The sequence below is a fragment of the Carassius carassius genome, chromosome 22 (assembly GCF_963082965.1).
Source record: "Carassius carassius chromosome 22, fCarCar2.1, whole genome shotgun sequence".
Taxonomy (NCBI): domain Eukaryota; kingdom Metazoa; phylum Chordata; class Actinopteri; order Cypriniformes; family Cyprinidae; genus Carassius; species Carassius carassius.
Window position 1 is genome coordinate 32,755,543 of NC_081776.1, and position 18,448 is coordinate 32,773,990.

The 18,448-nt window shown below is 37.4% G+C and overlaps 5 non-coding genes across 5 annotated transcripts; all 5 read left to right on the forward strand.

Annotated features, from left to right (window-relative positions):
- Nucleotides 1-16,778: 16,778 nt before the first annotated feature.
- Nucleotides 16,779-16,851, forward strand: trnav-aac (transfer RNA valine (anticodon AAC)). The gene has a single exon. It is a non-coding gene; the product is annotated as a tRNA-Val (tRNA).
- Nucleotides 16,852-16,978: 127 nt separating this feature from the next.
- Nucleotides 16,979-17,051, forward strand: trnav-cac (transfer RNA valine (anticodon CAC)). The gene has a single exon. It is a non-coding gene; the product is annotated as a tRNA-Val (tRNA).
- Nucleotides 17,052-17,655: 604 nt separating this feature from the next.
- On the forward strand, nt 17,656-17,728 carry trnav-uac (transfer RNA valine (anticodon UAC)). Its single transcript has one exon. It is a non-coding gene; the product is annotated as a tRNA-Val (tRNA).
- Nucleotides 17,729-17,964: 236 nt separating this feature from the next.
- Nucleotides 17,965-18,037, forward strand: trnav-aac (transfer RNA valine (anticodon AAC)). The gene has a single exon. It is a non-coding gene; the product is annotated as a tRNA-Val (tRNA).
- A 124-nt stretch (nt 18,038-18,161) lies between these two features.
- trnav-cac (transfer RNA valine (anticodon CAC)) lies at nt 18,162-18,234 on the forward strand. The gene has a single exon. It is a non-coding gene; the product is annotated as a tRNA-Val (tRNA).
- Nucleotides 18,235-18,448: the final 214 nt, after the last annotated feature.

Consider the following 18,448-nt stretch of genomic DNA (forward strand, 5'->3'; position numbering starts at 1 on the left):
TCTGTTGATAGGTTATAGACTTTCTACTGATATCAACTGTTTTTCACTTTAATTAGATAGTCCTAAAATATATCTACTAACGCTTAGTGAAGAATGTCTATTAATAGTCTACTGATCATAAACAATATATTTGTTGACAAGCAACAGATAAGCAACTAATCTTCAGTTGACTATCAACAGATTATCAACAAATGGTAAATACAGAAATGTGATGCATTTGACACTCCTTGGGTAGGATATACAGTATCATATACTGACATGACAGTTGACTTTCAACTGACAGATTGATTTTGAGTTGTTGATAGACAGCTTAGAAGATGGTGACTCAATCTACAGAAAGTTAGTTGACAATTGGCTAATAACCTATTGCAAAATAACATTGAAAGTCAACAGGCACTTTTTGTAAAATCTGTAGATTAACACTTAAAATGTACCTTATAGTCTATAGGCAGTTAGTTGAACGTATGTTACTTGTCTGTTGAAACAATGTTGTTGAATGTCAACTGATGCACTGTTGACAAGCTATTGAATGGCTACTAATAAGTAGTAGAGTCTCAACGAACGGACTATCAAAATAAAGTGTTACCCAATAAAGTTTATCTTATCTTATCTTATCTTAAAAAAAAATATATATATATATATCACTGATTCTTGAGATAAGGGACAGAAGTACTTTTGAAAAGTGATAAACAAAAAATCGATACCACATTCATTTGAATTAGATATATACATAAACACGGGTCTCCTCTATCATACCATGAAAAGGAACAGGTTTTTTATTTAACCACTTTTTATGAAAATTGACATTTACTCACTTATTAACTTGACATTTGTCAACTCTTCTGACACATGAAAATATGGTTTTTTTGTGCATTTGATCAATTCAAAACACTGTAATTCTTCAAGTGTGTAGAAATGGTGTGCCTTAGCAAGGTTAAGTAATAAATTACATTGTATACACTTTTAATATTATTTTACATTGTTTTGGAATTAGCCATTTTAAATTACCTTCATTTAGTTTACTAATGTTTTCAGTTTTAATATACACAATCAGTGGTTTTGTTCACACTAGACACTGATGCATGTAGATAAATTGGTGTTTTAATGTATGAACACACTCAGTTGAACTAAAGAAACATTAGTTTTTTTAAACTTTTTTTTATAAAAATGGAAAACCTCCATCTTACGGTGTTGACACAAAATTGACTGTGTTGACAAACTAATCGAGAATCAAACTGATTAAAGATATTTACATAGTTTTGACATGGCAAAGGGAGAGAGTGTCAAGGGAAATGGTATCAAACTTCAAACAAAGAATACCTGGTGCAGGATCTTTAAGGCACACATGAAAATGTCAAAATGTTCCTGGTATCAAAAGAAAAAAAAATGTATTCTCTATTGGTCATCTAAATTTGAACTAAACTGTAAATCTAACAACCAATTTGCAAGAGGACACAATAGGCTGAGAACTAAAAAAAAATTATATAATAGTGTTAATAGTGTGCAAATGTAACAGGATTCTCTCCATGTATATGCTCACTCCTTCCAAAGGCTCACTGAAAAAATTAAAAGTGAACAATCAGACTCATAATGTCAGTGTTTCTGTAAATCTAAATTGGTTGAAATGTATTTTGTAATTCCAGCTATACTTTAAAACGGGTTCAAAAGAGGTTTTATCCAAAGCAACTTACAATTGCCACATATGTCAGAGGTCACACGCCTCTGGAGCAACTAGGGGTTAAGTGTCTTGCTCAGGGACACATTGGTGTCTCACAGTGGATTCAAACCCAGGTCTCTTTCTCTCAACAAGTAAGTAAATATATAGAGTTTTATCTGTCATTATTGCCTTCGTTGTCGAGCCAAGCATTAGATATTTATATTATAGTTTATCTAACCTGGGGGACTTGGGCATTGGACAAGAGCCGTCGAACATGTCTACGCTCTATGAAGTCCATAACATCAGGTGCTATGGCATAGAGCTCCCTGGTCCCGCTCATTTGGAAAAGCCCACGTTCAAGCTCCAAGCAGTTTATCTGCTTGGAGGCAAGCCTTTGTTTGTGCTATTTTGCTCAAAAAAATGGATGGACCACATGGTAAAGATCTGGCAATGGCAGGAGGACGGGAAGAACGGTTGGAACCACATGGAGCAGATAGAGGATCAAGAGAGGCAAATGGAAGAAATATGGATCATGGAACACAGAGGGGAATCAAGCAAAGAGTGGATTATCTTAAAGAAGCAACGGTGGTGTTGGACTTTAAAGGAAATAAGGAGGTGAAAGCTGTGGATATCATTAAAGTAGTTTCAGAGAAGATTGGATTTGATAAATTACTGGCGGTGAGACCAAAGTATGGGGAGGAATATGAGTTGACTGTGGAAGGTGCAGAGCTTTGTGATGTATTACTGGATGGAATGGAAATAAAAGGTCAATTCTTCGAAATAAGGAGGCTGGAGGTAAAGGAACATATTGTGTCTTTTCTTCACTTGCCGGAGGATGGAGGATGAAGTGATTGAGAACAAATTGAAGTTTTGAGGAGTTAATCCAATGACAAAAATAAAGAGAAGAGTTTATCCTGGAACAAACATTGCTGATGGAACGAGGTATGTGAAGGTTAAATTTCCAAAAGAGGTAAATTCACTATCCTATAGCGCTAAATTTGAAACGGCAGATGGCACTCAGTACTTTAGGGTCATACATGATGGACAGGAAAAACTATGTCGGATGTGTATGCAGCCAGGACACATTTTCAGGGACTGTTTGAATGCTTTGAGCAAGGGCATTTCGCGAAAGACTGTAAAGCTGATAAATGTCTGGATTGTGGCAAAGTATTCATAAGGTGTGACTGTGAAAGTGAACATGAAGAAGAAACAAATGATGAAACTGAAAATGGTGAACCAGAAGAGAATATGGAGAGTATGGACATAGTCATAAATGAGGGAGAGGAAGATGGGTCTCTGAATGACAGTAAAAGTCAGGAGAAGGAAAAGGGGGGGGATAAGGAGTTGGAGGGAAGAGAGGGGGTTGATATGGTGGAACATATGATAGAGGGGTGTAGGGGTCCGGTGGATGATATAATAAATGAAAGACAGGAGAATAAAAAAGGAGAAGGAGCAAGTAGAGGAATGCATAGAAGTTAATTTGGAAGAGCTGAGGAGGGGAATGAAGAGAGGAATATTGGACGTTAAATCATATGTAGGAGAAAGTAGAGAAAAAGGACAGAGAAGGAGAAAAAACTCAGGTACAAATGAAGATGGAGTTTTAATGGAGAAGGTGGGAGAAAAGTATGAAATATGAATGTTTTGTTGTTAATGGCTCTATGTATTGTTTCAATCAATGTGAGGGGTTTAACTAGAATGGATAAATTTGGGAAAATGAAAGCGCTATGCAAAAAAGCTGATGTAATATTACTACAAGAAACATTTTGGAGAGATGAAATGATCGAATGTTTTAAAAGAAGTTGGAGAAGAGGAATTTATTGTAACAATGGTGGGGGGATTTGGAAAGGGGTTGCGGTTTTATGTAAAAGACACATGAATGATGATGTTGAAATCATATATCGGGATAATGGAGGGAAATGTATTATTGTGAAAATGGTCATAGGAGGGGAAAATGTTTTTGTGTGTAATGTACATGCACCAAATGAAGAGGCTGAAAAGAAAATGTTTTTTTAAGGATTTAAATGGTCAGATGGAGAAATGGGAAAATATTATTGTAATGGGAGATTTTAATACAGTTTTTAGTAGATTGGATATAGCAAATGATATGGTTTATAAAAGAGATAGTGGGAGGGAAGAATTGCTTAAATTAATGAATAAATATGACCTAATAAATATATGGAGAGAGAGGAATGAGGGTATAAAAGATTTTTCAAGACGACAATTGGTGAAGGATAAAGTGAAGCAAAGTAGAATAGATTTTATGTTAATTACAAGAAACATAGAGAGGAAGATGGATAAGATATATTATAAGATGACTTCGGTAGCACTTTATTTTACAGTCCTGTTCCTCATGTACATACTATGTACTTATTATAGTAATTACAATAACTATGTAATAACTAGGTACTAACCCTGAACCCACCCCTAAACCTAACCCTACCCCATGTAGTTACCTTGTATTACCAGAACCTTCTTAGATAAATACACTGTAAGTACAGTATAAGTACATGTTAGTACTCGTACTGTAAAATGAAGTGCAACCATGACTTCTTTAAGTGATCATGGGATGTTAATAGTATATATGAATGAAACGGGGAGAGAGAGGAAAGGGAATATGGTGTTTAAATAATGACCTTTTGAAAGATGAAGGGTATAAAATGAAGATAGTAGAAATAATAATGAAAGAGAGAGAAAATTAAATTTATGAAGAAGATAAAAGAGTATGGTGGGATAATGTAAAGTATGAAATAAAAAAATATTCAATAAGGTATAGTGGTTTGATACAAATGACTAAGAGGAAAGAAGAGCAAAGTGTTAGAAAGGTGTTGAAAGAAGAACTACAAAAAGAGAAAGGGGATATAGAAACAATTTTAGTGTATGAGAATAGATTAAAGGAGATTGAAGAAGGAAAATGTAAAGGGGCTATGATTAGAAGTAGGGCTAAACATGTAATAGAAGGTGAAAGGTGCACAAAATTCTTCTTCGGTTTAGAGGAAAATAGACAGAGGGCTGATATAATAAAGGAGGTTTTAAAACAGGATGGAAGTAGAGTGAAGGGAACTAGAGAGATATTGGGGAGTATAAAGGAGTTTTATGAACGTCTTTTTAAAAGTGAGAGGACGCAAGAAGAAGAAAAGAAGTATTTATTAAGTAAGGTTAAAACAAAAGTAACTAGGGAGGATAAAGAAATGTGTGATAGGGACATTTCAGATGAAGAAGTAGAGGTAGCAATATCACAGTTGAATAATGGGAAAAGTCCGGGGGCAGATGGATTGACTAGCGAATTTTATAAGGCTTTTAAGAACATATTAATACCTTTTTTAAAAGAAATATATAAGGAAATATATGATAAAGGGGAAGCAAGTCAATTGGGATGAGAATAGGAATGGTGAAATCAATTTTTAAGAAAAGGGGGGATTCAGCAGATCTGAAGAACTATGGGCTGATATCAATGTTACATACAGATTTTCAAATCTTAGCTAAAGTTTTGGCAGATCGTTTAAAGAAGGTATTGCCAGGAATAATAACAACGAATCAGGCTTATTCAATCATAGGGAGGGAAATTACAGATACAGTAAGTAATATAAGAGACAAAATAAGGTAGATGGTAGAGAATAAAAAGGAAGGTTATATGGTGAGCTTAGATCTAGAAAAAGCCTTGGATAGGGTAGAGCATGATTATATATTAAAACTTTTAGAGCAATTTGGTTTTGGGAATATGTTTATAAAATGGATTAGAGTTTTATATAAAGATGCAATTAGCTTTGTGAAGTGTAATGGTTTTGTGACAGAGGCTTTTGGCATAACAAAGTCAATAAGACAGGGATGTCCCTTATCTGCATTATTATATAGTATTGTTGCAGAACCTTTAGGCTTAATAGTTGCAGAAGAGGAAAAGATTAAAGGAATTGGTTTTGGGGGGAGGGGAAAAGAACAAAAAATGTATCAATATGCAGATGATACAACTTTGATTGTAAAGGTTATTGGGGGTATTAATGAGGCTTTGGGCAAAATAGAAAAATATTGTAGGGGTTCTGGAGCAAAAATAAATATAGAAAAAACCGTAGTAATGAGAATTGGCAAGGCAGAACAATTATCTGGCTATTTTAATTTTAAAGAGGAGGTGGAAAATTTGAAAATCTTGGGAATTAGAATTGGGAAGGATGAAAAGAAAATGAGAGACATAATATGGGATGAGATTGTAGGAGGAATGGAGAGAAAGTTTACTTTTTGGAAACAACGAGTGTTGAACTTGAGAGGCAAAATTTTGGTTGTGAATGCTCTAATGCTTTAAAAAATTTGGTATGCGTTAGAGGTCACTTCATTACCAATTTGGGTTTATAAGAGGTTGAAAAAGTCTATTTTAAATTTTATAAGGGAAGGGAAACCAGCAAAGATTGCATATGACACAATGATAGGGCCTGTTAAAGAGGGAGGTTTGGGTTTGTTGGATCCGGGCATAAGAATGAAGAGTTTAAGGGTTAAGATAATGAAGAAATTTTTAAATAGAGATAATAAACAAGAGTGGAAGTAGGGAATGAAATATTTCTTAAACAAGTGTGGAGGTTTTAATATGGGCGAGGGAATAATATGGATGAAATTAAAAGAACATATGTTAAAGGGTGTATCGGAATTCTATAGAGAGGTTCTAGAGGCTTGGAAAGAATTCTTACCAACAGTTGTGTATAAGCCAGAAGGAAAGAATTAGTTTTTGAATCATCCATTATTTTAAAATTCCAATATTTTATATGAAGGTAAGGAATAATATTTAAAAAAATGGATTGCAGCTGGGATAACTAAAGTTAGAGACATTCTGTATGAGGTTATAGATGGCTTTATACCAGTGCAAGGCATAATAAATGAAATTGAGGGGATTGGGGAAGAGGTAGAGAGACGTACGGTGAAACAGCAATTTGATCAAATAAAAAAAGCAGTTCCAAAGGAATGGATTGAAGGAATTATAAAAGAGGATGAAGGACTGGGAAAGGTTGAAGTGTGTTTAAGAGAAAGTGAGAGTAAAATTTTAAATCAATTATGTTCTTTAAAAGTGTTTTATAATTTCTTTAGAAGAAGGATTTTTGTCCAACCAATAGCAAATGGTTTTTGGAATAGGTTATTCCCAGGGACTGAATCTGATGACATTTGGGGGAATTTAAGAATAAGATACATGGATCCAATAATTGAGAACTTTAATTTTCTCTTAAGACATAATGTAATTTATACAAAAATGAGGTTATGTAAAATGAGGATTGTACAGAATGCAAGATGTGATGTCTGTGGAAAGGAAGATGAAGGGGTACTACATTTGTTTTTATTGTGTTCAAATCTTCAGGATTTTATTAGGAAAATTAAATTATTTGTAGAGGGAATCTTGGAAGAGGAATTTGAACAACAAATTGAATGGTATAAGGTATTTTTACTGGGTTTAAAAGGAAGAGGCAAAAATAAATATATTGTCAATTTTATTTTAAACGTGGCGAGGTATGCAATATGGGGTAGACGTAATGTGATGAAAGGAAAACAAGGTAATGTTGATATGTGGGTTTTCTTTAGAAGGAAATTGGAAAGGAATATACAGATCCTATATGAATATTTAAGTATGAATGGGCAAACTGAGGAGTTTTATAATATAATTAGGGGGAACAATGCTAGAGTTCTGCAATGCTTTAAAGAACATATGAAAATATGCCTGGGTAATTAGGCTTGTAGGTGTGAGCGTATAATGGAGGGTGAGATTCAATAATAAATGTATATAGCCTTCAATATAGCCTTCAATTAAAAATGTTGGACTGTTTGCGGGGGGTAGGTTTCCGTGTAGTGGTCATCACGTTCGCCTAACACGCGAAGGCCAGTCGCGGATAGGTGTAGAGCGCTGACTAGCCAATAGGAACGAAGGCAATTCCAGGGAGGCGGGACGAAAAAAAATACACAGAATTAGAGGTTCGAATCCCGTCTCGGCCACAAATACCATAAAATTAGTTTGTATTCGTTATTTCATCTAGATACACTGTAGGTACGATTAACATATAATAAACGAACTTTGTGAACAAAGATAAAATAAATATTGTAATAATTGTTGTTTTGTAGGATGTAAAAAATGTGCAACGATCTTAAGAAACAAATTTATTTTTAATATAGAAAATTGTGAATTATTAAAAAGAATATTTTGATAATGTTTCAGGCCTTTATTTTTAAAGAGACATCTATTTATATTTGTATAACTGTGTACAGAAAACCCATATATATGTAATATAACTAACACTCACAAAAAAGTAAGTTTTCCATTTTATTTATAGTAAAGTAATTACTTATATACTTATTATAAAAATGATAAGAAAAACTAACCAAAATATATAATGATTAAATAAATATATCTTAATAAATCTTAATAAATATTTACATTATAATAGGGAATAGTTATTTTTAATATAGAACAATTAGAATAATTAAAAAAGAACATTTGGTAATGTTTCAGGCCTTTATTTTTAAAGAGAAATTCATTTTATATTTGTATAACTATGTACAGAAAACCCATATATATATATATGAAATATAACCAATAACAGCAAAAAAGTAAGTTTCTAATTTTTATCTATAGGTCAGTAATACATATATTATATAAAACTGAAAAATGTAATTATTAAAGTACAGTACTTACCAAAATATTTAATAGTTAAATAAATAAACATTAAATAATTATATATTAAACAACAACAATAATAAAAAGAGAGAACACAGGAAAAACAATTAAATTGTGTTTTAAATTAAATAATTATGAACAATTATGTATATTTAATAGTAACAGTGATTAACATTTAGTGTTTTCAAATCTGAGCAAGATAATAACAACGCAAGTCTATAAAATTTACTTATAAAAAAAACACTAACAATGCAAATAAGGCCAATGTTTCAGGTATTTTAAAGATCACAAATGGGAATAAATAATTTAAAATTACAGATTAAACAACAGTAATAATAATAAAATCTACAGTTGTGGATAACACGGGGGAGAAAATACAAGAAACACATATTTTAAATTAAAAAAGAGTTTAATAGCAACAGTTATTAACATATAGTGTTTATGAGGCAAGATAAAATAATGCAAGTCAATAAAATAAAAATGAAAACACTAAAATACAAGGCAATACAATAAAATATATTACTTTTGGTATTTTAATGAACAGAAATAGAAAACAAAAATAAATTAAATAATTTACAATTATAGATTAAATTACAACAACAACAATAATGATAATATAATCTAAAGTTGTGGATAACGGGGGGGGGGGGGGGGGGACAAGAAATGAAATAATTATGTAGACAGTTTAGTTATAACAGTTATTAACAATGCAAGTCAACAATATAAAAACCCCACTAAAATACAATGCAATAGAATAAAATAATCATTTCGGTATTTTATTGAACAAAAGGAAATAAATGAAATAATTAAAAAAACAAACAAATTTTAATAAAAAATTTTTACAAGTGCAACAAAATATATATACATATATACACAACCTTGTGCAAGGAATGTCTTTGTCAAATGACATGCCCAGATCTCAAATACTGTTTTGTAGCACAGTGAAGTCATTTTTTCTTTTCCTTTATCCACCTCTGCTTCTCAGTCTCATAGAATGGAGACTGCTGAAAGTCTCTCCATGACATTTCTGCACTCATTCCCTGAGCCTGATAAAGAGAAAACACTTTAGCAGGACAGTAAATGTATTTGCCTGCCACTCCAGGTAAACCAGTGTGAATATGAGGACTGTTGGGTCCTTGTTTCAGTGGCAGGTGGCAGAATCTGCACAGACGACCAGTAGGATGCTCTACTGCTGACTTCCGCTTGCTTCTCTCATCAGTGACCCTCTTCCTAGCTGCCCCTCTCTGCTTAGAGGCCTCCAGTTCCCGCTGAAAAAAAGGAGTCTCTGCAAAGTCTTCAAAAGGCATTCTGGGGTTGGTCAGGCCCTCTGCTGAATATGTGTCAAATACTTTCTTGGAGCAGTAGAAGTATTTAACATCACTACCTTGATAGAAGAAATGTATTGAGGAGCCATCACCCATGTATCGAGACTTAGGCTGGCCACAGGCTAAACAGGATCTGGTTTGCTTTTTTTGCAGCGCCTGCAATTGTTGTTGCTGCTGAACTGCCTGCTGCTTCTCTATGATGTCCTTCACCATCTTCTCGAACGCTGTCTGGTCCAGAGGGACAGCCTCAGGAACAGCCTTTGCAGGTGGATTGACTGGGGCATGTGGCAGTACTGTCACTGGGACACTGATTGTTTCACTGCCTGAGTGAAGACGCTTCCATAACTGCTGTGTCTCCAAGAGCTTTTCTGGGCTGGTGTTGATAGAAGCATTAGTGTTCTTCTTTTTAGCAAGGTGTTTTATGTACCTGCTTATGTGCTGCTTTGTGGTGGAATGCAGAAGGCTGTTGGGGTCAGTACAGACACTCTGTACCATAGCAGCATATTCAGCATCCACCTTTGTAAGGAGATCCTTGCTCCCATGATGCTTGGCCAGCAAACCATCAATTGCATTTCTCATTGGATCCGTCCATCTGTTATGGTCCAACACAAAAACTCGGCCACCGGTCTTAATAGGTCCAGTGCGAGCAGCACAGGGAGAAGCAGCTACAGGCAGTGGTGATGTGCTTGGGAGTTCTAAAAGAGATTCACAAAATTACTAACTTAAGTATTTGTTTTTTGTGTCCATAGATGAGGCAGACAGATTACACACATTGACGCCTGTATGTATTATATAGTTACCTCGAAATAAAAGACACTCCTCAGATGTTTGTTCCTTCATTGTCACAGCACTTGGTGTAGGAAACTGGTGAAAAATGACAGGCTGTGAGGTAGCCTCTGGTTCTGCAGCAAGAGGGGTCTCGGCAGAAGAGGTATCCTTTAAGCATTCCTAAAAAAATGAGTGCAATATGCAAGTGAGAATTATAAATGTATTATTTTTATTAAAAAAAACTGTTATCAATTTTTTTAAAGGCTTACCTGAGATGGGAATGGAAACGGAACGCCAGATGAAGACTCCTCTTGCATCTCCACATCTCCTAGGTCTGTCTTCCTGCTTTTGTGCTTGTCAAAGTCAAGAGGCACAGGTCGACAACCTGGCTCCACGTATTGCAGGCCAAACCTCTCTCCTGTGTCCCTGCTGGAGATGTGCAAGGCTGGATATTTGGGTTGCCCTGTCACTCTTATAGATGCCCTGTTTAACTCCATCATCAAAACAGGGTCAAACACTCCAGGTAAGACAACCCCAGGCTGCTTCAGGTCCACCAGCCGCTGATAATTCCAGCGTGCCACACCAGTCATACCCTGTGCTTGGAACAACTCAGGAGAGACACGATTGCCTGTTACCCACTGAGCCTGGTGGAAATGAAACCCCTCCTGCTGTGAAGTGCCTCTCACAGGGATCCAAATCGGCACAGCAGCTCCATCACCCTTGACATGATTCAGCTGTAGGGTTCCACCATATCTGTAGAGGATTCCTTCCTCCACCTCAGGATCACTCAGGCAGCCTCTAAGGATGTGGATACGCTGAATCCACCATAATTTTAACATTGAGGGTTTGAAAAGGAAGATGTTGTTGGGATCCTTTGCCAGATAGAAATGGTGTAACACTTCTTCCACCCTTTGAACCAGCTCTCTGGGATGTGGCACTTTTGTCCTGCAGTGCTCTCTGATGTGCAGCTTGGTGGGATTAGCAGGCTCGATACCACAGAATCTGTATGCGTTCTTCAGTTTCTCCAGGTCACTCTGATCAACTACAGAGAAGGCAGAAGAGAGGAACTGGCAGAAGGAGCCATACAGAGGATGGTGCTCCGAAACACACTCCCTGGTGAACCGCCGCATACAGTGAAACAAGTCCAGTTTAACAACCATGTCCTCGTTGAACTTCCTGCAAGCGGCATGTAAATTCTTGAGGTTTCCTGATGTAACCTCTGCCACAATAGCTTCTGTGGTCCTCCAGGCTTCCCACTGCTGGTGCTCATAAGGTCCTGGGTCCATCACTCTGAAAGCGGCACAGCAGTCCCTAAGTACATAAAGGAGAAAGAAAAATACATTTTAATGTATTCATAACCTTTGCTTACACCACTTGATGTAATGTTTGGTTAGATGTGATGATTTATACCTGTCCACCCACTGGTACTTGGCCTTGGGAATACCAGCAGCACTGTAGCGATTGGATAGCCCACAGTACATTGACTCCAATGACTGCTCACTTTCACTCTGCAGCATCACCCAGGACAGAATCATCCAGTTCTCGTTCATCACAGCATAGGATGACATTGTGCCAGATAAGAGGGTCACTTTTCTAGCAACTTTGCGTGTGTGATCTGACCTGAACACCTGTCCAAAAGTGCCTTGTAGGAGCTGAGTGAGAGCTGCTTCCTGCCGCTGATATTCATGAAGGAGGCACTCTATTAAATAGTGTGCAGAGACAGACACCCCATTCCACCCATCAGTATCTCCGTAATCCCCAAACGGTGCAGGTGTGTCATCCTTCCTCAGTGCCCCAGAGATGGTTTTCTGACCATACATCCCTGCTTCAGCATCCCTGACATTCTGCACACTGAGAAGGTAAGCCAGATGTGCTCTTTCAAATTTAAGGTGAAGCACCTCAGACAGCTGGTTGGCCATGTCATTAGAGGATTTTCCAGAGCGCCTCAGTTCATCCATCACTGTTTTACAGATTGCCTTCTTATGGGTGAGGAAGGCTGGCAAGACGTTTCTGAATCGCTGTGGTAGAATGTCCAGCCCCTGAGGTTTATCAGCAAACCAGTATCTTTTGCATGCCTTACAACACAGACGTGAAGCAAGGATGTAAAATTGCCCAGTAGTACCAAGGATCACTCTGGGTCTTCCCACACCAGAGGACACAACATTTGGATTTTGACATCTGTAAAGACAAGGCAGGATGTAATTGTTCCTAAGCCTTTCCATTATACTGTGCTCAGGTTTCCAAATGAAAAATGGATGGAGTTGGAAGTATTTGGGTGATGGAAGGCCAGTGTTTGTCTCTATAAGCTCAGGCTGAGGTGGATAGCGCCACAAGGAGACCATATTCATGAGGTGTCTTACTGGGTGTGATCCTGGCCAGAGCCCCATGGATTCCATCTCTGTCTTCATCCAAATTCTTTGATGAAGAGAGCAGTTCCAGCGGCTGATATCTTGCAAGTAGCTAGGAACAGGTGCTTCTTTCTGTACAGAAGGCATTGATGCAGGAGCTGTAGGTGCTGATTGTGCAGCAGGAGGTGGTACAGGCCCATCAGTCTGTGAAGAAGGCATACTGGGACTGGGAGAACTAGAGACTGCATGTGATGTCGACAGAACTGGATGGAACACAAAATATATATATATATATATGTGTGTGTGTGTGTATTAACAATGATTGCACATGATGTGTATTTAACTGTCTTTACCTTTTTTGTAGCTGAGAACAGGGGCTTCAGTCAGTGCAGATGGCATTGGTGCCGGTGTTGATTGTGTTGCTGCAGGTGGTACAGAGCCTTCACCCCGTGAAGAAGGCCTACACACAGGAACTGATGTTGATGGAGGCTGTGGCAGACCTGCATGGAACAGCACAAGGAGGAAATAAAAAATATATTAAAACACTGAATGTACATGATGTGTATTTAATTGTCTTGACTACATTAAATGACTCATTTAATGTAATGCATGAATCATTGTTTATTCTATCATTCTATTTATTCTAGGAATGCAAATTCTAATAATGTTCAAAAGTCTGTAAGTAAACATTCCACTTATAACAACAAATGACACTTTAAATACCATGCATACAATTCATGAAGTGCACTCACCCTCACCACTGGTATGTTCAACCCTTAATTATAGTTAGAACAAAAAAAACATGTTTTTTAGAACAGGCAAGAACACTGCCAAAGCAACAAATAAGATAATTAAATTCAGAAATAGAGGATAAGTCTGTATGTAACAGAATAAGCCTCTGAATCTGATTTGGAAAGTAACCTGCTGTAGGTTACGTGTGTGGATTCCGTGGCTGCAGATGATCCTGAAAATTAAGCATAATTTGAACATTTTTGCTCCAGTATGTGCAATTGCATGTGTCAAAAACATGCTGAACTTGAAATGGCTCTGTATAACACACATGACGTGACTCTTGATTCACTTACTCAGCTTTGTGAGATACTTTGTTGGAGACAGACTCAGCATTATCCTCTCCAGTTCTTCATCCTCCTCCATCACTATAAAACAAAATCAATGGATCAGTAGGCTTTAAGTAACAATATAAGCAAATTTGCATGAATTTTATTAACTTACCAGGCTGATCAGAAGCAGTACTGGAAGGAACAAGTGGTCTTGCAGTGGAAGCTGATGGTGAGGGCAACAGAGGAGTGTTTATTGTCAGCTGTTGTTGCTGCTGTTTTAAAAGATACTGCTGCAAGTTGTACATTTTGCTGCCTGGAACACACTTCTGCTTCATTATAAAGAAAGCATATCCATCTGCCCTGGTATCCCAAATTTGTCTCCAAGTGTTTTGAGCTCTTGTTCCAAATCCAACAGTATTGTCTTCCTCTATCAAAACTGGCAATGGATCTGGCCTTTGAGACAGATACCGTTTAAGATTATCAATTTCCTTAAAGCTTCTTGAGTATTCAATAAAGGAAATTAGACTATCTTTGCAAGGACCCTCTGGGTTGAACTGCCCAGCCTGTTCTTCTTCCTCAACCTTATTGGACAGGTACAAAGCATAGCCGACATCATTCTCTAGTAACCACCTGAAAGACTGGCCCTTGTATTTGCCAAACTGTAGAATGTATTCTCCCAACACCTCTTGCTTGTCAGAGACATCCCCTCCTCTCTGTAAGACAACAGAACGGGCATTCATCCTGACCAGATCTTCTCTTTGAGGTGTTGACTTGTTCTGCAGTGAAGGGTTGTCTTTAATTTTTTTTGCCTCTTCTGATGGGTCCCGGCGTAAATGGCCTGATGGGCCTTTCCTGAAAGACACCTTGTATCTCCCGGGGAAAAAAACTGTTTTCTTCATGTTGCAGTTCTGAAATCATGGCCACATAAAAATACTTAATATAGTGAAATAAGGCAGTTATCAGCAGCAGTTATATATATATATATATATATATTATATATATATATATATATATATATATATATATATATATATATATATATTATTATATATAAGTTATTTTAACTTGCCATAATATTTCATAATATTACAGTTTTTTAGCTTAATAAATGCAGCCTTAGAGCATAAGAGACTTATAAATTTGTGTTATTTAATATTTATTTAATCCACTCAATATATGAGTACGTATATAAAATATTTATTATGAAAATGTATACATGTATATATTAAAACAAGTTTAACTAATTAAAAATGTTGTTTTATATACACACAGTTTAAATTATACCATTAAATTGCACAAGTACAATGTAATATATATAATAATATAGAATATATATGTAATAAATGTAATATGTGTGTAATACATATTAATTACATTATGAGTATCATATTGCATTGTTAACATTTTCAAAAAAACATTTTTAAGTACTTAGAGATCAATTATGAAACCTTCACTCTTACAAAGAAACTATAACAATTATATAAAATAACTGCTGTATGTTCAACTATGAGTTTGGTTTAATATTTCCTAACATCACAAACCATTCAACACAATTAACAATACCATTACATGAGAATATACATGTCATTTATATGATAATGTATTTACAATACAGAAAGTTAATATTGCTAAAGTAACGTAGCATTTAACTTAACTTACCTTCTCGCTTAACGTTAATTGCGTTGATCTCGAACTCTTACGTAAAAACAGCGGTCACCTGAGGTAAAACTTTTGCGACGGTAGTTTAGACAGTAAATGCTTGCCAGCAAACTTGTTTTGTTTTGTACAACAATTCGGTAAACAGATATCTCTCCAATCGTGAAACTGGTCTCCTCCCCTCCTCCACTCACTACGAATGATTGACAGATGACACCAGGCTTCTTAAATTCCCCGCCACGGAAGAGGCGAAACAGCGCCAGGAAATCTACGTGTGGCCACAAATATATTGCATCCGTAGTGTTAAGCACTACCATAGAGAATGAATGGGAAAAGTTAAGAGAAGTTAAGCTTAACTATTTTCGGCTCCCGCGCGGGAGGTCCCCAGTTCGAAACTGGGTGGGAACAGTGAATCTCTTTTTCACAATGGTTCAATTGGCATTCTGTTGAGGAGGAACTCAACGCTACCGAAGCTTTGCGGCCAAGAGGCATGAATATAGTCAGCAAAGGTGTAGTTGATGCAGAAATGAAAGAGCAGTCACTGTTTGACCTAAACCTAACCCACACTCGTGCCATTTCAAGCCTGCGTGGCTTTCTTCTGAGGAACACGAAAGAAGATATTTGTCAGAGTGGCCCTCTGTTAGGCAGCAGCTCTACGTCACGAAGGCCTTTCTTTTCACAGGTGTGAAGACAATTATTAAGCCACACTAGGCAGCAGTAACTGCCACACCGACAGACTCTGTACTTTAAACCAGGCAGTTTCAATGAACAGATGGATGGTGCACTCAAAGACAAAATATTTCGTATAACGTTAAAAACAATTAAATTAAATAACCTAAAAAAGAGCAAAAAAGTAATGGTCACAGAGCAATCCTTCAGACAACTGGAAAAATGCTTGGTTTGCCACTCTAAAAAAAGCTATTTGCAGACTGAAGAGCACAACGCAATCTGTAATTTTATTCGTGCTCCAAGAAGCGTGCGATGAAAAGGTCAGATCCAACCTTGACTGCAGGTTTCCGTAGTTTAGAGGTTATCACATTCGCCTTACACATTCGAAAGGTCCCCAGCTCTAAACTGGGCGGAAACAGGAGGGGGCTTTTGTTCTTTCTGTGGTGAAATGGCTGTCTGGTAGGCAGGTGGTCCAAGCTGCAAACGCCTTAATTCCGAGGTAAGTTAAGGGAAATTACTTGGAAACTCGGCGTAGACTGCCAAGCCGAATGAACTCTGTCCTGTTGTGTGTGGGATTTACGCAGATTGCCTATTTGCGTTTGGGCACATCATTGTATAGATTATGGCGAAAGAGAACTACTGTGGAAGTGGGGAGTTTCTGTAGTGTAGTGGTCATCACGTTCGCCTAACACGCGAAAGGTCCTCGTTTCGAAACCGAGCAGAAACAGCTGCTTCCTTTTGATGAAAAGTATGAACCCTTTTTAGCCGACTGTGGGCTTTAGAAGACATTACCTTTATGCACATTTTACAGAGCCTTCAATTAAAAATGTTGGACTGTTTGGAGAGGTAGGTAGGTTTCCGTAGTGTAGTGGTTATCACGTTCGCCTCACACGCGAAAGGTCCCCAGTTCGAAACTGGGCGGGAACAGTGAATCTCTTTTTCACAATGGTTCAATTGGCATTCTGTTGAGGAGGAACTCAATGCTACCGAAGCTTTGCGGCCAAGAGGCATGAATATAGTCAGCAAAGGTGTAGTTGATGCAGAAATGAAAGAGCAGTCACTGTTTGACCTAAACCTAACCCACACTCGTGCCATTTCAAGCCTGCGTGGCTTTCTTCTGAGGAACACGAAAGAAGATATTTGTCAGAGTGGCCCTCTGTTAGGCAGCAGCTCTACGTCACGAAGGTCTTTCTTTACACAGGTGTGAAGACAATTATTAAGCCACACTAGGCAGCAGTAACTGCCACACCGACAGACTCTGTACTTTAAACCAGGCAGTTTCAATGAACAGATGGATGGTGCACTCAAAGACAAAATATTTCGTATAACGTTAAAAACAATTAAATTAAATAACCTAAAAAAGAGCAAAAAAGTAATGGTCACAGAGAAATCCTTCAGACAACTGGAAAAATGCTTGGTTTGCCACTCAAAAAAAAGCTATTTGCAGACTGAAGAGCACAACGCAATCTGTAATTTTATACGTGCTCCAAGAAGCGTGCGATGAAAAGGTCAGATCCAACCTTGACTGCAGGTTTCCGTAGTGTAGAGGTTATCACATTTGCCTTACACGCGAAAGGTCCCCAGCTCGAAACTGGGCGGAAACAGGTGGGGGCTTTTGTTCTTTCTGTGGTGAAATGGCTGTCTGGTAGGCAGGTGGTCCAAGCTGCAAATGCCTTAATTCCAAGGTAAGTTAAGGGAAATTATTTGGAAACTCGGCATAGACTGCCACGCCGAATGAACTCTGTCCTGTTGTGTGTGGGATTTACGCAGATTGCCTATTTGCGTTTGGGCACATCATTGTATAGATTATGGCGAAAGAGAACTAGTGTGGAAGTGGGGAGTTTCTGTAGTGTAGTGGTCATCACGTTTGCCTAACATGCGAAAGGTCCTCGGTTCGAAACCGAGCAGAAACAGCTGCTTCCTTTTGATGAAAAGTATGAACCCTTTTTAGCCGACTGTGGGCTTTAGAAGACATTACCTTTATGCACATTTTACAGAGCCTTCAATTAAAAATGTTGGAGTGTTTGAGGGAGGTAGGTTTCCGTAGTGTAGTGGTTATCACGTTCGCCTCACACGCGAAAGGTCCCCAGTTCGAAACTGGGCGGGAACAGTGAATCTCTTTTTCACAATGGTTCAATTGGCATTCTGTTAAGGAGGAACTCAACGCTACCGAAGCTTTGCGGCCAAGAGGCATGAATATAGTTAGCAAAGGTGTAGTTGATGCAGAAATGAAAGAGCAGTCACTGTTTGACCTAAACCTAACCCACACTCGTGCCATTTCAAGCCTGCGTGGCTTTCTTCTGAGGAACACGAAAGAAGATATT